At 44.0% G+C, this 21,573-nt stretch overlaps 1 protein-coding gene across 2 annotated transcripts in view; it reads right to left on the bottom strand.

Annotated features, from left to right (window-relative positions):
• The window catches only part of ELFN2 (extracellular leucine rich repeat and fibronectin type III domain containing 2), a 182,724-nt gene that overhangs the window by 41,072 nt on the left and 120,079 nt on the right, over positions 1-21,573 (bottom strand). The window contains exon 1 of one of the 2 annotated variants that reach the window (XM_060245500.1): positions 9,048-9,113. The exons of the other annotated variant lie outside the window; for it this stretch is intronic. The gene's annotated coding sequence lies outside the window, so the exon portion shown is untranslated. Of the gene's footprint in view, positions 1-9,047; positions 9,114-21,573 lie in introns of those variants that run through there. 2 annotated transcript variants of the gene reach the window in all.

The raw sequence follows: 21,573 nt of genomic DNA, 5'->3' as shown, positions 1-21,573 counted from the left end.
CTCTCTCCTCAGTGTTTATTCCCCAAACAGTCACTTCCACAATCAACTCTGTTTTACAAGTTGAAATGAGATTCCACTTTCCCTCCCAGCTGCCAGCCCCGCAGCCTGAAAACTGAAATTTACACATCGCCAGCACAATACAAGATTGGGGTGGTCCTGCTGCTTTTGAAAAAGGCATAACAGGGGGGCGTGTGCATGCTCCTTTCGCAGCGTGGCTGCTTATGCAAGGATGAGAGAAGGACAGTTGTTGGGTTTTTTTACTCAGCATTTTGATCTTAAATGTAAATCGAGCAGGTGGCATTCAAGAGGCCAAAAACAAAAACAAAAAAAGAGCAACAGATGGGGAAAGCATTCATGACCTGGTTGGACAGCTTGGCCTCAGCAAGAAGAGAGAATTTCCTCATTATCACCAGCTCAGTGTAAGCAAGGACTCAAAGAGAGAGAGAGAGAGAGAGAGCGCAGGAGAGACAGCAGTATGAGAAATGGACAAAATTGTTTAAAAACCCCATCGCTGGGCAAAGGCATTTATCCTCATCTCTCCAGATAGCCATCAGCGTTTTTCTTACTCTGTCTGTCTTCTCCTTTCCCTGCCTTCTCGCTCTCTTCCTCTCCCTTTCAGTACTATCCAAAAGCAATCTAAGTGGTGGGTAAACAAGCCTAACTGTTCAGCTGATGACCACTTAATTTGTTCTTCGCCTCTCTGAGCTACCTGGAGTAGGGAAAAATGCATGTTCGAAAATTGGCAGTGCCGCATAGACCATTACAAGGCTGGAGATCTGAAGACTTCTACAGAGCCTGGAAAGAGAGACAGAATGAAAAAGAGGGCCAGAAGACAAGGAAAAGGCAGATGAATCCCAAAATATCCACATCCAGCTATTAAAACAAGGACATCTCATGCATTAGGGAGGGGCATGAGAATTAAATGTGATATGGTGGGGGGAGGAAAGTCTGGGGGGAAATCATATTCCTAACAATCCTTAAGGCAGCACATTTCAGCATATATAAAGAGCTTTTTAGGGGGGGGGATCTCATTTAATTTCAAAACAAGCCCATCAAGCAGATTAGGCAGACAATGGATAGCTGCAGACAAGCCTGACAGACTTCTCGGTGAGCAGAGATGAAGATGGGTCATCCATGCTCAAAACTGTCATTCAAATCACTATACCTGGTTCTCCCCACCCAGCATGCTGGAGTATAAATAATGAAGCACCATGGCTCAGAGGGAAAGTATCTGCCTTGCAGGTTGAAGGTGCCAGGTTCAATCCCCGGGATCTCCGGTTAAAAGGAACTGGTGGCAAATGCTGTGAAAGACCTCTGCCTGAGACCCCGAAGAGCCACTGCCAGTCAGAGTAGACAATACCGACCTTGACAGCCTAATGGTCTGACACTGAATAAGACAGGTTCATGCCTGCTTAATTTAACATACAACACAGCCAAGCCAGGATCCACCTCAGTCCATTACCAACTGAGTAAGGTTGCCAATGTCTGGTTTTGCAAGATGTTCCTGTTCCTTTAGTATTCATAGCATGGATAAGTTCAATTAATGTGGCTTCTCCAAACATTGCATTCTAAAGAGAACAGTCATGCAAACTTTAAATGCACAGGCATTCAAGTTAAGCTAGTAACCCAAGGCCAAAAGTGGCTGCAACAAATGCACTTTATGATAGCAATGTGGCCATACTCATATCTCGCTATCTTTTATCAGGAGCTGCTTATATAGGATACATATAGAAAGGCCTCAGATTCAGTGGAAGCTCACAGGAGCACAGCTCTTGAACCTTTTGGAGAGTTCCACCTCCTCCTGAGAGTCCCACCTCCTTGTCCATTGAATAGTATGTGCAGCTGAATAACAATCCCTGGATGAGCTCCACCACCTATTTTTCTACAAAATTACCCCTGCATATAGGATATAGACAAGCTAGAATATATCCAGAGGAGGGCAACAAATATGGTGAGGAGTCTGGAGACCAGGAGGAAAGGCTGAAGGAGCTGGGTAGGTTTAACCTGGAAGGGAGATGACTGAGATATGATACGATCACCATCTTCAAGAACTTGAAGGGCTGTCATATAGAAGAAGAAATTGGATTTATATCCCATCCTATATTCTGAATCTCAGAGCAGTCACAATCTCCTTTACATTCCCGCCATATAACATAAGTACCTTGTTTTTCCCCACCACCGACCCTGTGAGGTCGGCGGGGCTGAGAGAGCTCTTACAGCAGCTGCCTTTTCAAGGACAACTCATACAAGAGCTATGGCTGACCCAAGGCCATTCCATCAGCTACAAGTGGAGGAGTGGAGAATCAAACCCAGTTCTCCCTGATAAGAGTCTGCGCACTTAACCACTACACAAACTGGCTCCTTACCTGGGAATAAACCCCAGTGAATCAAATGGGACTTACTTCTGAGTAATCACAACTTGGATTGCACTGAAGCTATATGAACCTGGGCTGAGGAGCTGATGGTGAGGAGTTGTTTTCTGTTGCCCCAGAAGGTTGGATCAGAACCAATGCATTGAAATTAAATCAAAAGAGTTTCCAGCTAAACATTAGGAAGAACTTTCCGACAAAGCAGTTCCTCAGTGGAACAGGCTTCCTCAGGAGGTAGTGGGCTCTCCTTCTTTGGAGGTTTTAATCAGAGGCTAGATGGCCATCTGACAGCAATGCTGATTCTGTGAATTAGACAGATCATGAGAAGGAGAGCAGGAAGGGTTGCATCAGTGCTTAGTTCTTGTGGCCCTTTCTTACACACCCAGGGAAAAGCTGATTGACACTTCGGGGTCAGTCAGCAGTTTTTCTCCAGGCCAGTTTGGCAAGGGATTCCTGAAGGTTTTCCCCACCTTTTGGGCATGAAGCAGGGGTCATTGGAGATAGGGGAGAGGTACTTATGAAGTTCCTGTATTGTGCAGGGGGTTAGACTAGATGACACTGGAGATCCCTTTGAACTCTGTGATTCTATGAACAAAGCCAACTGGTTGCTGACCCAGCTAACATTCTGAGGTGCTGCATTTCCCTTAATGGCATCTGGGAAGTTCTTTTCCCAAATGTGGTTTTGTTTCTTTGTGCAGGCTAGAACAATTGCCATCTTATGGGTAATGTAACAAATTGATTTGATTTCTTCATAGTTACAAGGAGCTAGTGTCTTACACTGACATAGACTTATAACTTATCTAACTGAATGCTATGTCAATTGCCTTCCTGCTGTGATCTAGAGTCTCAAGGAAAGGCCTGCCTCAGCTATGACAGCCTTTCAGCTGTACTCCTTGTCTTATATATGCAATACATGCACTGCCACTTACCAATGCAAATTACATTACATTACATTACTTACACCAGCACAATCCTACAGCCTAAGCCCATTGAAAGAATGGGCTTAGACTGAAGTAACTCTACAGCAGGGGTGGCCAACAGTAGCTCTCCAGATGTTTTTTTGCCTACAACTCCCATCAGCCCCAGCCAGCATGGCCAATGGTTGGGGTTGATGGGAGTTGTAGGCAAAAAACATCTGGAGAGCTACCATTGGCCACCCCTGCTCTACAGGATTGCATTGCGAGTCTGCCTCTTGTAGTCTTTGCAGGATAATGGTTGCTTAAGATGCTATGGATGGAATCCTAAGAACACTTACCTGGGGATAAGGCCCATTGAATCAAATGGGACTTACTTCTGTGTGATCATGCCCGAATTGTACTGAAGCTATATGAACCTGGGCTGAGGAGCTGTTATCATCAGCCAGTTAGCTTGCCCAGGATAGTTTGCCTGTTCAGTGCCTACTTGGACTGCTGGTGCTTTTATGAAAAAGGTGAGAGTTTAGAATCTGCTTTACAGATGTGTGCAAAGTAGACCCAATTGCCTATATTTGGGCTTTTTTTCTTTCTGGAAAAACATGCCAGAACTTTCAAGAGGGAAATGAAGAAGAAACACATAGGTGCCCCTCATGAACTTTTAAACTTTTTTTAAAAATTTTGTTTCCACAAAGAGGTTCCAGAACTCTGTTCTGACGCATTCCCCCAGAGAAAAAGCCCTGGTCTGTACTATGTTATAAATTAGTGCTTACTGTTTCTCCCTGATTGTACTTGTTTAAAGTCACAATAGTTACTTGCTCATTTGAAAACATTTAGAAGTGCAAGAGTTTTCCATTCCTCACTATTCTTGCAATCCAGAACCTCAGGAATGACTGACTCATCTCCATTTGACTTCTCCAACCTCAACACAATAGATGAAGTCACCAGCTGTAGGCATCTCTTCTATGACATGGCAGCACAGATGTCCACAATATTTAAAAAGTGCTACTGTATGTCTGCATCACTGGGGCAGTATCTCCATGTTTAACTATATAATAGAATGGAAAAAGTAATCATGAACCTGCCACCATTATCCAAGAGAGTCTGCACATAGCTCAGCATGGAGTTAATATCATTACCTTCAAATCAAACCCAGGTTAGATAAATACAGTCAGATAATAAGTCATCTTGCGGACTGCTTTAGCAATCTATCATCTGATGATAATTTCTACCAGAGCTAAATAACACATGACCTGTGTGTGGCCCAATGAGTAAAATACTGGATGCGGGCCAAACTCTTGAGCAACAAATTTGCTGAGTCGCAAATCTCAGTTTTATTACTTGATCTGTAAAACTGAAACAAGAGTGGCTCTGCTTCAACAGACTGGCGTGGGTACACCCTAAGAGTAGTGTTGCTGCAAAGTATTTTATGACAGTGCTGTATTGATAATCTAAAATCCCCAAGGCTTTCTGTATGAAACTCATGAGGCTTTCAAGAATCTCATTTAATTAATTAATTTCATTTAGAAAATCTCTGTGCTACCTCTCCAAAAAGTCTGCTTGAGGAGGCTTACAACAAGAAAACATGATAAAACAGAATAACTGTGCATGCATACACACACATTTTCTTTTTGATATCTAGTTTGCTACTTCCATGGTTGCAAAACCGGCAGAGATTTCAATTTGGCAGTCATGGTACTGAACCAACTGTTCACTTCTGATCTACATGCAGCAAAAACATCCTTCCAAATGTAAATTCATGCCCTGAAAATGAGATTGCAGAAAAGTTACGTTGGCCCATGAAAAAAAAATCATCCACAAAATACTAAATAGTATGATTGAGGAAGGGAGTGGAGAAAAAGGTGTGAGCAAAAAAGAAAAAGGAAATTAATTTAGGGAGGAAAACACTAAAAATGCAGTTATTTCTGAAAAAGACAGAATCTTACAGCAACAGGAGAAAGAAATGTTTTTTTAAAAAAACCGAGCTTGTTAATATTTGCAAAGTAACCCTAAATTTATGCCATTAATTTGCATATATTAGGTTTTTTCACAGCCACTGGTTTGTAGTCTCTGTGAAATTGTTGAAAATGTGTGTTTTTCCCTCTTCACTTGTGTTAATTAACACTTGTGATTTTGTGTGTGTGTTTACAGGGAGCCTATGCTCTGGTTTTAAATCATTAAGCAGTTCCTACCGACCTGCATCCCTTGTGATAACCGTCTATAATCTTATCAGTGGGTGCAATTCTCCTATCAGTCATGAATATGTGAGTCTCCCTTGATTTTAATGGGGCTTATGTAAGAGCAACTCACTGCCAGATTGGTGTCTTTTTTGCCATCACCTTCTGGCACAGGGAACAAGAGAAGCCTCTCACTTCCAACTGTCTCTGGCAATGAAGAGTTAACAGCAAATCATGCTGAGACAAACTGTGTTTACATATAAGCAGTTACTGTTGCACTCTGAAACCAAATCCTGGAGGGAAGCTAAGTAAAAGCACTCCAGTGCTGGTTCTGGAAAGCAAGAAGCAGTTGGAGGACAGCAAATTTACAAGCTGTGGAATCTGGATCTTGAAAGCTGAGGTTCCAATCAAACCTCAGCCCAGCAAGTAGCTCATGCAGTGGCTTAAGGGAGGTCAGCATCCTTTCTTTTGCCTTAGCGCTCTATCTGTAAGATGAGAATAATAGTATCAGTGGCAAAAATAGTATCATTATGGTTTTTAAAGAAGAGTGCTGAAGTTCAGGGATGTGTTAAAAATGCTGTCAACAGAAGGGTGAGTTATTTTTTTAAGTGGCTTATCTGCAAGCTTTACCAGAAGAGCCAAAATGTTTGCCGCAGTGGCTTAGTAAGGAAAAAAAGGTGACCTGCATATGTTCAGAGGTATGACACACAAAGCTGCTGTGTACTTAATCAGTCAGTCCATCAAGACAGTGTTGTCTACTCAGGCTGGCAGCTACTCTTCAGAGTCCGAGCCAGAGGTCTTTTCCACCACTGACTGTCTGGGCTTTTAACCAGAGATGCCTTCTGGGACATTCTGCATGCCAAGCAGATGCCCAACCACTGCCCCCTCATCTTACCTCATCTGCTTGCCCACTTACCCCACCCCACTCCCCAGTGCAAATCCCCAACCTTTCTGGGGGGTGACTACACAGACACCAGCACCAGGCATTCCACTAGTGCTATATGGGTACCAAAACAGTGGTCATGATCACTTATGATTCTGGAGATAAGATCACCAATATTCTCAATGATACACTGTATAGCCTTGAAACATCAGATGGGCACTCTTATTATATGACTTCACAGCTGTTGCTTTTGGGGGGAGGGTCTTGACAGCACACTGAATTAGGAAATGCTTCAGGTCATCTTTAACTGTCAGGGCTGTGGGGGCGGGGAGGGGGGTGTTCTGCTGCTGCTAAAGGTACATTGTGGTTCAATGGTAGTGCTTCTGCTTGGCATGCAGGTCCCAGGTTCAGTCCCTGGCATCTCATGTTGAAAGGATCAGGCAGTAATTGATGAGAAAGCCCTCTGCCTGAAGCCCTGGAGAGCCACTGCCAGTTGGAGTAGAGAATACTGACACTGATAGACAAAAGGTCTGATTCAGCATAAGTCAGTTTCATGCATTTGTGGTAAATGGAGATATATGTACCTAGAAAGGTGCTAAATGAGTCTAGTTAAAGAAGTGCTGACCCTGCAAGACCAAGAGTTCTTGTCCTGCAATAGCAAGATTTGAGTACAGTCGCACCTTAAAGTCCAACAAGATTTCCAGAGTACAAGCTTTCGAGAGTCAGTGCTCTCTTTGTCAGATACCTGGCATACTTTTGAGTCTCAAAGGCTTATACCCTGAACATCTCATTGGTCTTTAAGGCACTACTGGACCCAAATCTTGCTCTTTCTTCTATTGCAGACCAATATGGCTACTCAACAGAAACTGTCCTGCAAGAGTGTTCTGACTTTATGGAGGGAGGAACCACACAATAGCTTTTGCAGGGAGTGCTCTTACGTCAGGTAACACCATTGAAGGTAGCTTCAAAGTGAGTAGAAGCTATGAGAAAAAGTGGCTGTTTAATCCTAACCATCCGGTCATTTTTCTTCTAAATATTTCTCCCCTAGCTCTGCCATCCTTGCTGCTTTTCTCCATGGAAGATCAAAAATACAGTACGGGGTAAGAATCATAGAACATGATGTTTTGTCCAGAGTTCTAGTGAATTGCTGCAACCTGGCAGACACTTTGGGATGGGCCACATATGCAGTAACTGAGCTAGGGTGAAACACTATTTGAAAGAGTTTCAGTCTTCACATACTTTAAGAGTTCAGTACAATCCCAATACTACACACACAGCCTGTCACCTCCACCCCCACCCTTACCCTGTGCCTTTAACAGCTGCATTACATGCAGATGCTCAACTGGCAAATCTTTCACTCATCACCATCCTGTGCTGGAAAAAGCCATACCTGGGTTGCCAGTTGGGTTGTATCTATTAAAAACCACTGTATTTTTCAGAGAAATAGGAAGTAATCCTAGCCCTAAACCTGAATTCAGTCCTTCAGTGCTAGGGACACATGAAATAGCAATAAAGAAGTAAACAGAAGAGACCAAAGGCTACTGCAATGAATCTCAGATTATGGAGAAGGGTTTCTTAGTCCGAGCCTGCAACCTGAGTCCCGGCATGTTTCTTAACAGAAAACTGAAAGGTTGAGAGATCCAGGTTTGATTCCAGATACAGTACACAGAGAACCTTCCAGGAGAACCCGGCAACCTACTCCAGTCCCTCTTTGTTATACAGCTGTACCCCAATTGTGTACTTCTCTCTCCCACCCCCTACAGTGTTACGTTACACATATAATTCTTTATAGGTGACCCACTCATCATAAGGTTCTTTCCTGCTACCCAGCTGCCCAGGAAGATGGCCACAGTTCACCCATTTAGATCCAAATGCTTGCACTAACATTTTTGCACTAATGTTCAACCAAAGCATTTTAGACAAAAAGAAAGGAGATGACATTGAGTTCTAGTGCACCACAAACAGACACACATGTCTTTTTAGGAAAGGAAGTACAGCTGACCACTGGATGCAAGGTATCTACCAGAAACCACTAATTGCACACATCCCAGTTTTTGAAGCTGCTCAGAGAGTTCCTAGCAGGACCCCCCCTGACCAAGTGTCCTTTCACCCACAGGCCAAAACAAAAGGGATCTGTAATATCCCAGATGCTTCAGAACCAGGCCACCCTACCCCAAGTAAATCAGGGCATGCAGCCTTTCTGAGCATTAGCAAAGGCATTCTAAGCCAGCTCTGCCAAGGTGAGGGAGAACAGAATTTAGATTTGACAGAAGCTCCAGAAATTGGTCCCTAGTGGTTAGTTAGCTTTTCTTTCTTTTTTCTTTAATAAGGGAAGTGTGGGGTTTTATACTTCTCTGGAAAGCTTGAAGATCTGTCTCCTTGTCATATCTGTGCGGAAGGAGGCTGTGACCCCCTCAGTGATAAGAAAACATATTTCCCCCTGGCCACTGGCAAGGGATGGGTTGCCAGACACAGGCTGGGAAATTGCTGGAGATGTGGTGAAGGAGCCTGGCGAGGACAGGGACCACAGTGGGGTACAAGACCATATAGCCCACCCTCCAAAGTCTGCATTTTCTCCAGGGGAACTGATCTCTGTTGTCTGGAGATGGAGATCAGTTGTAATTCTGAGGAATCCCCAGTTCCCACCTGGAGGCTGGCAACTCCAGCATATCCTCCAGAATCAGGCCAGCCTGGTGGTCCTCGTGACCTTTTCAGGGCAGCTGTTCCACAGGTATGAAAGCACAGCCAAGTAAGGCCAGGTTCAAGCTTTGTCACATCTCGTACACCTGAGAGAGGGAACAGGCAGGAGGGAGCTTTGTGGAGCCACACAGGTTCATATTGGATTAAAAGCCAGGCAGAGGGGAATCTGCTTCTGTACCTTTAGCAGCAGCAGAACACCCCCCTCCCCGCCCCCGCAGCCCTGACAGTTAAAGATGACCTGAAATATTTCCTAATTCAGTGTGCTGACAAGAGCCTAGGATCAGGACTAGGGTAAAAACGTGACAATTGGCTCCATCCCATCATTCAGGTCTCAGCAGCCAAGCTATGCAGCACGTTTTGGGCCAGTTGTCCTAGTCAATCCAACTTAGTTTGATGGGTGGGTGGAACCTACAATCCTGCTGTCACAGAACTCTGACTGATTCCATGTGCGGAACGTTTAAATGCCCCCCAGAGAGGCAGAGCAGGCTGCCTTTCTGTACAGTCACAGCAAAAGAACATCGGACCCTTTAATCAATTCAAAATCCAAACTGTATTTCCCCCCCTAACCTAATTCTCCACTTTCTACCCGTCTGTCAGCACTTTATTGCTTTTTGAGGGGGGTGGTCTCCAGTGAATTGGAAGGAGGTGGAGTGAGCTAGATTTCTACTCCAGCATTATTGTACTGCTGCTTGGGGGTGTGAAGGGCTGGGGGAGGATATTTTCATTTACTTTCTGCCTCTCTTATTGCCTTGGCAACATGAACAATGAATTCAGATCAGGAATCAGTCTCTGGTGTGGAGCAAACAGGATTCCTGCATTCTTGCTTGGCTTGGGGCAGTGTAGATGTGTAAGAAGGAGACCAGAAAAAGCAAACAAGACAAATGAGGAAATCTTGACTAGATCACTCTATATGTAACAGACCATAACAGAGATAGATAGGCATTGATGTAAAGAAATACAAACATAGTTATGTGTGTATATTAAGGCTAATGTGCATACATTTGAATATTATGTATGCTGACCTAAAGGAGTGCATAATGTGTATATGCAGTCAGAGAACTGTGTACAGCCCTGTGGTGGTTCTTGTTTCAGACTAGGGCTGGTGAGGCCTGAGTTCAAATCCCCACTCTACCATAAAGCTTGCTGGATAATCCTGGACCAATCACTCACTCGTTCAGCCTAATCTCCCTCACCGGTTTGTTGTGAGGATACAATGGAAGAAGGAAGAGACTGAGATATGCTGCCCAGAGTTCTTGGAGGAATGGCAGGGTAAAAATGTCTTAAAACCATGGGTCCATAACCTTATGGACCCTGCAGGCAATTTTGGAATGCTAACACAGCATGGAGGGCACAGCCACTAAATGACTGCTGCAGGACATGGAGCCCACCACAAAATGGTTGCCCCAGCTTCCCTTCAGTCACACAGCGAAGATCCTTCTGCTCGGGTGGGAGCTGCTGCCAGTGTTTTTAAAAATCTGCACAGCCAATGAAATCTCCAGTGCCCATTCAGAAGCCTTGCTAGGTGAGAGCCCCACCTCACTAAAAACACCTGCAGGTCAGAGGATGCCCACGGGAACCCCGTCCTGAAACAGTGGGAATGAACATGAAATAAAGTGAACATGCATAATAATGAATACAACAAATATTAATTACATTTTTAAAAAACATAAATGAAAACTTTTTTTTTAAAGCACATTCTCAACATTTGTGTGAAAAAACTGTGGGTCTTTCTTTTTAAGGCTGAACTTGTGTTCAAATCCAAGCTCAGCAATGGACTATTTGGGTGGTCAAGGGCAACAGACTCTCTCCACTTCAGTCCCCTGTCTGCAGAATGGGATTATAGCCTACCTCACTGGGCTGTTGCAAAAATGAGCACAACTGCGCAATAGGAAACCAATAATCCCCACATAGTATCTAAATATCAAAGCCCTTATTCTACTCACTTTTTGTGCTCTTTTCCTTGTAATAATTCTTTTTCATGGCCATGTAGTGCACCTGGATTCAAACTCAGGTTTCTGCCATGTAGCTTGTCCAGAGGGGCATCCCCAATTGCTACGCCAGAGAAATCTGCCATGCCCAATGAATGCCAGAACAGGAGTGGTTTGTGATACTTCACACACCGATTCTTGCATTCATTCTCACAGGAGGTAAGGGAACATGCCAGCTCAGCCTTTGCCTCCTCTACTAGGCAGATGGTACCACAGCAGGACTTTCAGGACCTGCAAATATTAAATTGGCTTGTTTGAGTGACAGGTCTTTTCCCGAGATGCCCAGCACGTATGACTAAAGAGAAACCCTGAGCCAGCTATTTCAAAGATGCTTCGCAAGAGCGTTAAATGTAAACGACTGACCTTTTACATCTCTGCTTTGTTACACAATCAGTATGGTTAAAGACTCGGTAAAAGAGAAGATTTTTCCTGACTCTTCTCCCAAAGAGTATTTGACATATTCCATAGTGATTTTAATCTCTGATCAAACTGAACGGTACAGTTTTATTTTATATTACTTACATTTCTCCAGTATGTACCATTTTGTTTTCCTTGCACATTCTTGTTACTATGCGTATCTGTAAGTTTTTGTTGCTATGGCTTTTGGCTTTCACAACATAATAAGCAAAACAGTTTATTGTATTTGCCTAAGTCTGACTGCTTATCTGCCAGTGGAGTGCCTAATTCATACACTGGAGCCAGCAGACCTGGATCAGGAAAACTTGAATTAGAATTTCTTTTTGGGCTGTAAAACACACTGGCAGTGCCATTCTAAGCAGAGTTACAGCCTTCAAAATCCACATAACTCTGCTTAAGATGACACTACAGATAACCCAGGGCCAGATACAGTCTCTCAAAAGGTTGTTGTGAAGAAAGAGTAGGATAATCCCATCCATGTACACCACCTTGAGCTCTTTGGAAGAATGATGGGATACATCTTTCAAGCTGTAACGGATCCAGAGGAGGGTGACGAAGATGGTGAAAGGTCTGGAGACCAAGTCCTATGAGGAAAGGTTGAAGAAGCTGGGGATGTTTAGTCTGGAGAGGAGGCAGCTGAGAGGTGATATGATCACCATCTTCAAGTACCTTAAGGGTTGTCATATAGAGGATGGTGTGGAATTGTTTTCTGTGGCACCAGAAGGTAGGACCAGAACCAATGGGTTGAAAATAAATCAAAAGAGTTTCTGGTTCAACATTAGGAAGAATTTCCTGACTGTTAGAGCGGTTCCTCTGTGGAACAAGGCTTCCTCAAGAGGTGGTGGGCTCTCCTTTGGAGGTTTTTAAACAGAGGCTAGATGGCCATCTGACAGCAATGAAGATCCTGTGAATTTAGGGGGAGGTATTTGAGCGTTTCCTGCATTGTGCAGGGGTTGGACTCGATGACCCTGGAGGTCCCTTCCAACTCTATATGATTCTATGTGTGAAGCATGCATGAAAGCATCTGATGAGATGGGCTCTTGTCCTAGAAAAGTTTATATCTCAATGTCTCCCAGATTCCATTTTGTTTTGTATAATACATTCTGGCTCAGAATCTGCTTCAGAGTTAAGTGAGTTGGACTCAGACAGGTTTTCTGCTGGCAATAAAGAGGAGATTCCCTCCTGGCCACCAAAAAAAAAAGGAAAAGGAAAAGGAAAAAAAACCCCTATGTTGGGGATCATGGGACCTGTACAGACAAAGGCCATGAGCTGTAATGAAGAAGGGAAATGGGCAATTGCCCCAATATATTATGTGGTGGTGTTCTGTTGCAACTGCTGTGTTACAGTCTTGACTTAGCTCAGGACCTTGAAAGCACAATAGAAAATGCTAGAAGCTCTGTTCTCCTGGAATTCCCAGCATCTTATATAGCTGAGCCTCCAGAAACTTCCCAGCTTGCCTTGCAGTTCTTTTACTCCATAGAAGGAAAGCATGTTCATGCATGTTAAACATGTGTTCACATACCATGTGACACTCAAAAGATCTGAGCATCTTTCTTGTGTTTTCTGTGTGCACATATATCCATGGTTCTGTGCACCTTCTTCTATCTGGTAAATAACCACAACAGCCATTTGTATCCCCTAGTACAGGGGTCCCCAACCCCTGGTCCGTGGACCAGTACCGATCCGTGGCCTGTTAGCAACCGGGTCGTGAGTTGTATAATTATTTCATCATATATTACAATGTAGTAGTAATAATAAAACATTTATATCCTGCCCTCCACCCCAAATTTCAGAGTCTCAGAGCAGTTCACAATCTCCTTTACCTTCCTCCCCCACAACAGATATCCTGTGAGATGGGTGGGGCTGAAAGAGCTCTCCCCAGAAGCTGCCCTTTCAAGGGCAACTCTGTGAGAAGCTATGGTTGACCCAAGGCCATTCCAGCAGCTGTGAGGAGTGGGGAATCAAACCCGGTTCTCCCAGATAAGAGTCTGCACACTTAACCACCACACCAAACACTTTAGAAATAAAGTGCATAATTTTATCATCCCAAAACCATTGCCCTGTCCCACAGTCCATGGAAAAATTGTCTTCCACAAAACCGATCCCTGCTGCCAAAAAGGTTGGGGACTGCTGCCCTCGTTCATCAAACCAGTAGCTGTATCAACATTCTCTGGAACTTTTCAGGTAGAGAAATACCTTTGAGCATCTAGAAAGCATTTTCTTCCTTATTATAATGCTCAGAGCCAGACTCCAAGAGAATGGCCAGTACAAGAGCCCTAAAATCCAAGATGAAAGCCACTGACATTTTGAGGGTTGCAACAGTACAAGAGTGATAATTAAAATCTGCATTGTAACAAGTTGTCCACATACATTTGTTTCTACTTTACTCTTTAATCCCTTCAGCAATCCCATTCAGAGCTGTACACATTTTCCACTGGAACTGAACAGATGCATAGAAGTGAATGTTATGATCCCCCTGTCATTTAGGCATCCTTTATTGGATGATGAAAAAAAGTTTTTCCTCCTAAGTGGTCATCTGCCCATCTCTTGGAGACTAACTAATGGTCAAAGAAAATGGACTCTCTGTGCCCTTGCTACAGCTAAGACTTGTATTACAGCACTGGAGAGATAAATGACCACCTCCTAAAAATCAATGGATTGATGACTGTACAACTTTATCAATATTTAAAAACATGACATATGGACAAAAAATGTGCGTAGATTTTTAAAAAACATTTGCAAATCTTTTATAGAAATTTGGGTGTAGATCTGCCACCACTATTGCTATATTTTTGTTTCTACTTTACGTACACTTCTCCCCTCCCTTTCATTAATTTGTTGCTGGAATTTGAGCTCTTTTCCTCCTTTCCTGTTGAGGAAGGGAGGAAGAAAGAAAGAAAGAAAGAAAGAAAGAAAGAAAGAAAGAAAGAAAGAAAGAAAGAAAGAAAGAAAGAAAGAAAGAAAGAAAGAAAGAAAGAAAGAAAGAAAGAAAGAAAGAAAGAAAGAAAGAAATCACCAATCAGGAATCTCATGCATATGAACCACCATGCAGAAGTTTCTAGGACAGGAGCAATGTTATGTTCCAATGTGCAAAGAAAGGTAAGCACTAGCCTGCAGTCTTCCGCCTGCCCCCTGACTTGCACCAAAGCAGAGGCTGGAAAGGGTTTTCCATTCCCAATTAGACTTCTTGGCTGCCTGTCATCCCGTGACTCCAGAGTCTCCATCTGCTCAATTATGAATACCAGAAGAGGAGAAAACAAACATTTAATTTCTTATCTAATCAGCCCTCCTCTCACTAATTAACACCCTCCGAGCACACACAGAGGCTTCCGGAGGTATCGGTGGGGATGGTAATGACCCCCAACCTGTGCACACATATGCTGTGGGATGAGGAGGGGGAAATGGTCCCAGAATGCTCCATACCGCTGAGAAGGCCAAAGGAGTGGAGCCACAGCACTGTGATTTTTCTGGTGGCTTATTTTTCATTGACTTCCTTAGAGTCGTTTCTCCGTGCTAAGAGAATGGGATGGTAGGTCAAAGACTCTTCCTGGCAAAGAACCCTGCTCCCTCCCATGGAGAGGAGGGGATCCTGGCACCAGTCCCTTCTTGAAACACATGCTAATGTGTGCCTCCTGAGTAGTAATGAAGGGCTCTGTTCAGGACATGCAGGACTGTAATTAGGGGTCTTCAAAGGCGACATTCTGCAGTGCACTTTCTATAAGAGAGGTCTGGGAGGGGGAGGAAGACAAGGGGGGGTGTTCTTTTGCTTGATGAAGGAGTTTTGGCTCCTATCACCACCTCAGCTGTAAAGGTTCTTTCTTTCTCCCCCTCCACCCTGGGTCTCCCATGGCAACTCCAACATGGTAACAAGTAAGTCACAGGCATCTGGCAGTGCTGCAGGGCTCCCACCCTCTCCCTCCAATAGCCCAGAGAGCAGGGCTATTGGGCATCTAATCTGAAGGAGTGAGTGGATGATTCCTGTTGGTGGTTTTAAGAGAGAAATGAAGGACATCAAGGGATATGGAAGAAGAAGTGAAAAAGCAACAACAAAGAAAGACAGAGAATTGTTGAGGAACTGAGGCAAGAAGGAGAGGCTCTTGTTTGGGGGTGGACCCAAGGGAAACCTGAACTCGAGTCTTTATAAAATGTAAAACAGAGTTGCACTTGGCTGTAACTGCTGTTCTTCTTTTGTGCAGGCACACATGGGGACAGTGCATGAGCAGGCATGCCATCGGATAGGCTTTTTCCAGCTAAAAGCCTCCAGAGGGTGCTGTGTGTCAGAGCTAGAAGCTTGTTCCTGCCCAGGAACCATATGTTCTTGAGGTATCCTCAATACCTCTAGCATTACCGAAGCAGAGCATGCAGTAGGGCAGGAGGGAGGGTATGTTTGCCTGCACAGAAGATACTCAATGAACAGCAGTTAGCAGGTAAGTACAACTCTGTTTTCATCATCAGTCTTCTGTGCAGTCAGTCCCATATGGGGATTCTAGAAAGCTATACCAATAGGTGGAGGGGCATGCTCACCTATTTAAACAGTGACTGAAGAAACACCCACTGAAACTTCACGTCTCACCTGCTGATCCAAAGCATAGTGTTACACAAAGGAGTATGTGGACCACCAGGTAGCAACTCTGCAAATCTCTGTTAATGGCACTCGAGGGCTATGGCTAGGCCAAAGGAGAGAATATATTGTAAAACTCATTCCCCACAACAAAACCATTTTTAAAGTTTGTAATTTTTGGTGGATGTGTATGTGTGTGTGTGTGTGCGTACCTGGAAGTTAGGTCAACCTCTGGTGACTAATCCCTACTGGGGGCCTGCAGGATATTCAGGGAGGTGGCTGAATAAGCCTGCCCCACCTTTTAAGTACAGTCTCCCATCCAAGTACTAACCACAGTTTACCCTGCTTAGCTTCCAATATCTGATGAAATCAGGCTTGCCTGGGCTATTCAGGTCAGGGCCAAACCCATTTAAAAAAATAAATGCTGAAGATGGATAGAGACATGAATGGCAGGCTTCAAATCAATTACTATGAACCAACAATTAACTTGTAATAACTGTAAAACTGAAGAAGCAAATACACAAAATTTAGAAACATACAGAAATATATTCAGTTTTCTATTATCTAAAATGGGTCTAACTCCTCCATCCTTCTTATCTACCAGAAACATACAGGAAAAGAAACCCTCAGAAGCCTGAGATTCAGTAACTTCTTCAATGATGTCTTTGTCTATTAAGGAGGCCAAAACCCTGAGGAGACCCAAATCTGTTTGGGTGAACCCCTTTGATGGGAAAACACAGGGGAAATAGACTTAAATTCTAACTTGTACCCCAACTTGACTATGGACAACCAAACTTAACTATGGACTGATCTGATCTCCTCCCAGCCTGATCAAACTGAACCAGTCTATCCTCAATTTTTACAGGGACTTGCAGTGACTCAAGTCAGAACACAGACTTCTAATCTCCCTAGAACAGGGCAGTTGTGAATTTGACCTAGGCCAGCTAGAGCTCTTCCATCTATGGAAGCCTTGTTGCTTATTAAATGGCTTAGGGTTAGTATACTGTGATCCTTAGGGGCTGGAAAAGCAATAATCCCTTTGGTAGGGATGTCAGGGCTGTCTCACAAAGGGTCATTGTTTAAATGGAGACACAGCCAGATGTGAGACTCCTAACGACTTCACCTGTTTTTTAATTTTAATTATAGACAAAGTCTTGTCCATATCAAAGGAAAACAGTGTGGAACCCTTAAAAGGTGAGTCTTTGACTTCAAGTCTGGTCTCCATAGGTAAAGCCATAGATCTCAACCAGGTATGACGTAGAATAGTGAAGTTCACTATGACTCTAACTACTGATTCTGCCAAGTGATGAGTAGCATTAATGTTTTGTTTAGAGAGCTTAATGACCTCTGCATGAACAACTTTGGTGAGAGGAGGACACTTATCTTCAGGTAGAAGCTCTAAGAATGGAAGAATTTTTTCCCACAGGAACAGTTGGTAGTCAGATATTGAAGACCGTTTTCACACACAGCTAACCTCGCAGTCACAATCCTGTTCCCTCCGCAGCATCCGGTCGGATTTCGCACCATCTGCGCCGGAGTTACAGGAAGTGCCGTGGCTTTTGTGTAGCAAACGTAAACTGCTAAAACCCAGTTTACGTTTGCTACGCAGAAGCTGCAGCACTTCCTGTAACTCCGGCGCAGATGGGGGAAATCCGACCGGACACTGCGGAGGGAACAAGATTGTGACTACGAGGTAAGCTGTGTGTGAAAACAGTAACTGTTTCATAATTAGCAATCTTGAAGTCCAAGGCTGCAGAAGAATACAACTTTCTTTCCAGGACATCTAATTTTCTGCCTTCCCTGTCAGTGGCAGCAGAGTGGTAGGCTTGATTGCCCTTTGGCTGCATCTCCATAACCAACGAAGATGGAGTAGGGTGAGTTGTGAAGTAACTAAATGTCTCTTTTTTTAATCTTGTAAAAGTATTCCACCCATCTGGAAGTGGGCTGAAAGAAAGCAGGTTTCCACCATAACTCCTGTGTGAGATCTTCAAAACTTTCCAACACCAGAAAGGCAGAAGAATCCGAATAAAGATGGCTCAAAATTTTGCCCCTGGGGTTGTGCTCAGATTTAATAACTTCTGTTTCAAGGGATTGTGCCATTCAAATCATGTGGAAATCCTCCACAGGAGATACTGGGGATGGTCTGCCCACCCTCTCATCTGGGCTCAGCTCCCAAGTACTGTTGTATCTGTCAGATTCCAATGTCGCTTTTTCTTTCCTGATTAGAGGCATTGAGAGTGCTGATGGTTGCTGATGGTGGATATAAGAGGGCTCACTGGGAGTAATTATACAAATTTGCATCTCTGGGTCTTGCAAAGTTACTCACTCATTCAGATATCGTGGCGACATCACATATGGGTGTGAGGTCATCTTAAGGATGGATGAGGTTGTGCCCATGAAACTGTAGCCATCTATTCAGGATCAGATTCAGGTGGGATCTGGCCTTGTGGTAAACCAGCATTCTCTTCATTGTTGGAAATGGAGAGCAAAGGAGATCCTGAACCCAGAAACATGGTCCTGGGATTTTCTTGTAGGGTCAATAACAGTTCCGGGGTGGAGATGAGGGTTCTGGTGCCACTTTACACTTCCCCTTCTTTTTGCCCTTAGGCTTCTTGACTGGAGGTTCAGAGGAAGCATGATGGGCTTAAGAAGAATGTGATTGTGATCAGACCTGCTAAAATGCAGATCCAGGTGGTGGAGTAGAGTACACTGATTCCGAAGATGTGATCCTTGGAAGTTTTTTCTGAGCCTCCTTAGTTTGATGCTTAGAGGCTTTAAGGCCTTTTCCTCACAGAGCTGTTTTCAACTTTGACTCCTTATCACCCTGAGCTTCTGGGTGAAACACTGACAGGCCTCACATGTGGCCATACAGAACAGACAGAAGTCGTGTTTGCCACTCTTGAGTCATTTTCACTCTACAACAGGATCACTTCTTGAAAAGTACTTTTTGAACCTTGCTGATGACTCAGAAGCCTGAACATCTTCTACAGTCTCTCAAAACCCTAACAAAGCTGGGGATTCAAATGCACAACCTACTTCTTCAGCAGCAAAAGAGGAACTGAGAGGGGGCACTGCTGCACAGGAGCATGTGGTCTCTGGGCAAGAACAAGCTGGCTCCTGTGTGCAGCACCCCCTGGAAGCTCTTAACTATAAAAAACCTATCTGATGGCAGGCCTGCTCATGCACGGTCCCCATGTGGGACTGCACAGAAGATTGATGATGAAAATCTAGTTTGACCTTAACCAATCACAAATGTGCATGTGTATAAAAAGCTAAACAGGTGTTTCTGATTATAAAAGAAATTAAAGAGAGGGAAAGGACAAACTGGAATCAGAAGACAAGGACTGCTTGAAGGCTGCATCCTCTTCCTACCAGCCAAGTAGGGCTCCCAGCTTTTGCATGTGGGGCAAGTCACAGTACATGATAACCACAATGTCACTTTCCAACTTCATACTCAAAAGTGGTATCACTGTGTCATGTCAACACAATAGTTTTTACCACAGAGATTTGGAAAATTCCTAGAGTACCAATATGACACCATGACATCATTTCCATGTACATAACCAGAACTGAGGTTGCAGTATTGCTGCTTATTTTCTTAATTTGTTCCTGCTGCTCTTCTGAGAAGCAGCTGGAGCCCAGAGCAGTGAAAGCCCAGGGGTAGGAACTCACAACCAGGAGCATCAGTAAAGAGGAAACCAGCCTGGCCACCACTCAATCTCCCTCTACTTTTCCCTTCCCTTCTCTTGTGTGTTTAAATGCTTAGACTGTAAATTTCAGAGCATGTGTCTTCATTTTATTTTATGTACTGTATCCAATTAGTATAGCCACTGTAGAAATAATAAGTATTACAATGGCAAGTTGAGCATTAAAGTACACCTGAAGTGAATCCAAAGCCATAGCCACATATCCTCACTAGATGAGGCTACATTATTATTATTATTATCGCCCATTGTAAAGAAAAATACAATGGGCTCTAGAAGGAGGCTCTGGGTGTGTGTCCCCCCCAGCTTTGCTGTCTCCCTGCCCACCCAAGTGCATTAGCCAATAGTGGATACCCCACATCCCAACAAATGAGGGAGCTGGGATTTGCCACCATGCCATGGGCTTTATTACCAAAAGATTATTATTATTGACTTGCCCAATCCCTGCCACTGACAGTGCTCTGGGCAATGTACAAACTTCATAAAAACAACAAGATAAAACCAGTTAAAACATTTGCAAACATTCCAGTAATCAGATGGCAAATAAGTACAAATCCCAGTTCCAACTGCCAGTTACTTCATGGGCAGGTGGGAAGAGAGCAAAGGTAGAAGTAAATAGCAGAGGAGGGTGCCAGCCGAGATAGAAACCATTGCTGTCCTCAATCAAAAGCCTGGCAGAACATTTCCACCTTGCAGGTCCTGAGGAACTGCATCAGATCCTGCAGGGCCCTGATGGGGTATGGCAGAGAAAAGGCCCAGGCCTTGGCCCTGGTTGAGGACAGCTGGATATCTCTGAGGCCACCAGCAGGTTGTTGTCTAAGGAGCGCAATGCTCTTCTAGGACATAACAGAGGAGACAGTCCCATAGGTATGTTGGTCCCTGACTACTAACAGCCTTGTTGATCAATACCAAAGCCTTGAACTTGACTTGGTATTCCACTGGCAGCTGGATGTATATGTGCTGTCTGTGACATTCCTGTCAGGACTCACACCATCACATTCTGGATGAGTTGGAGCTTTCAGGTCAGTCTCAAGGGCAAGCCAGTGCAGAGTGAGTTACAGTAGTCTAACTTTGAGGTGACTGTTGCATGGATTACCATGGACAGGTTGTGGCACGAAGGGAAAGAGGCCAATTGCCAAGCTTGGGATAGATGAAAAAAAAATGCCAGCTTGGCAATACATGTTACTTGGGGCTCCATATTTAAGAAGGGAACCAAAATCACCTCCAGACAGGTTGCGCTGGTGTCAGTGACATTCTGTCAAGAGCTAGTAATCAATGCCCCAGCCCAGAAGCACCCCTCCCCACAGCCACAGAGCCTCTATCTTGGTTGGATTCAGTTTCAGCCTACTCTGTTTCAACCACCCAACCACGGCCTCCAAACCTGTACTCAAATTATGTGGGGTGGCATCTGGGTGGCCATCCAATAACAGATACAGCTGGTGTCATCAGTGTAAGAAATGAGGTAAGATATTGAAGGGCCAACTCCCAAACTCCTACATCAGCATTCAGGGAAATTAATGAAAAAAGCAGTAATTTCCTTACAACCAACCAAAATTTCCAGAACCCTCACACCAAGCCCAACTATCTACATATATCTTAGTACCTACAAACTGTCAGCACTGGAAAAAAAATCTGAATGATAATCTTTATTTTTAATACAAAAAACTCAAGGATTGAAAACTCATCCCAGTTTCACTTGGGGGGCAGGGCTGAATGTATAGTGACACGGCTGAACAACTTTGTCCTTCTAGGACATTATTACCTGCGCATCAGGAAAAAATGAGAACACAGTTTGAGTCCTGTGGATCCTGTAAGGCCAACAAAGTTTTATTCAAGGTGTACGTTTTTGTGTGCACGCAGACT

The sequence above is a fragment of the Heteronotia binoei genome, chromosome 8 (genome assembly GCF_032191835.1).
Source record: "Heteronotia binoei isolate CCM8104 ecotype False Entrance Well chromosome 8, APGP_CSIRO_Hbin_v1, whole genome shotgun sequence".
Classification (NCBI taxonomy): domain Eukaryota; kingdom Metazoa; phylum Chordata; class Lepidosauria; order Squamata; family Gekkonidae; genus Heteronotia; species Heteronotia binoei.
This window is presented reverse-complemented; position numbering and strand designations above follow the sequence as displayed.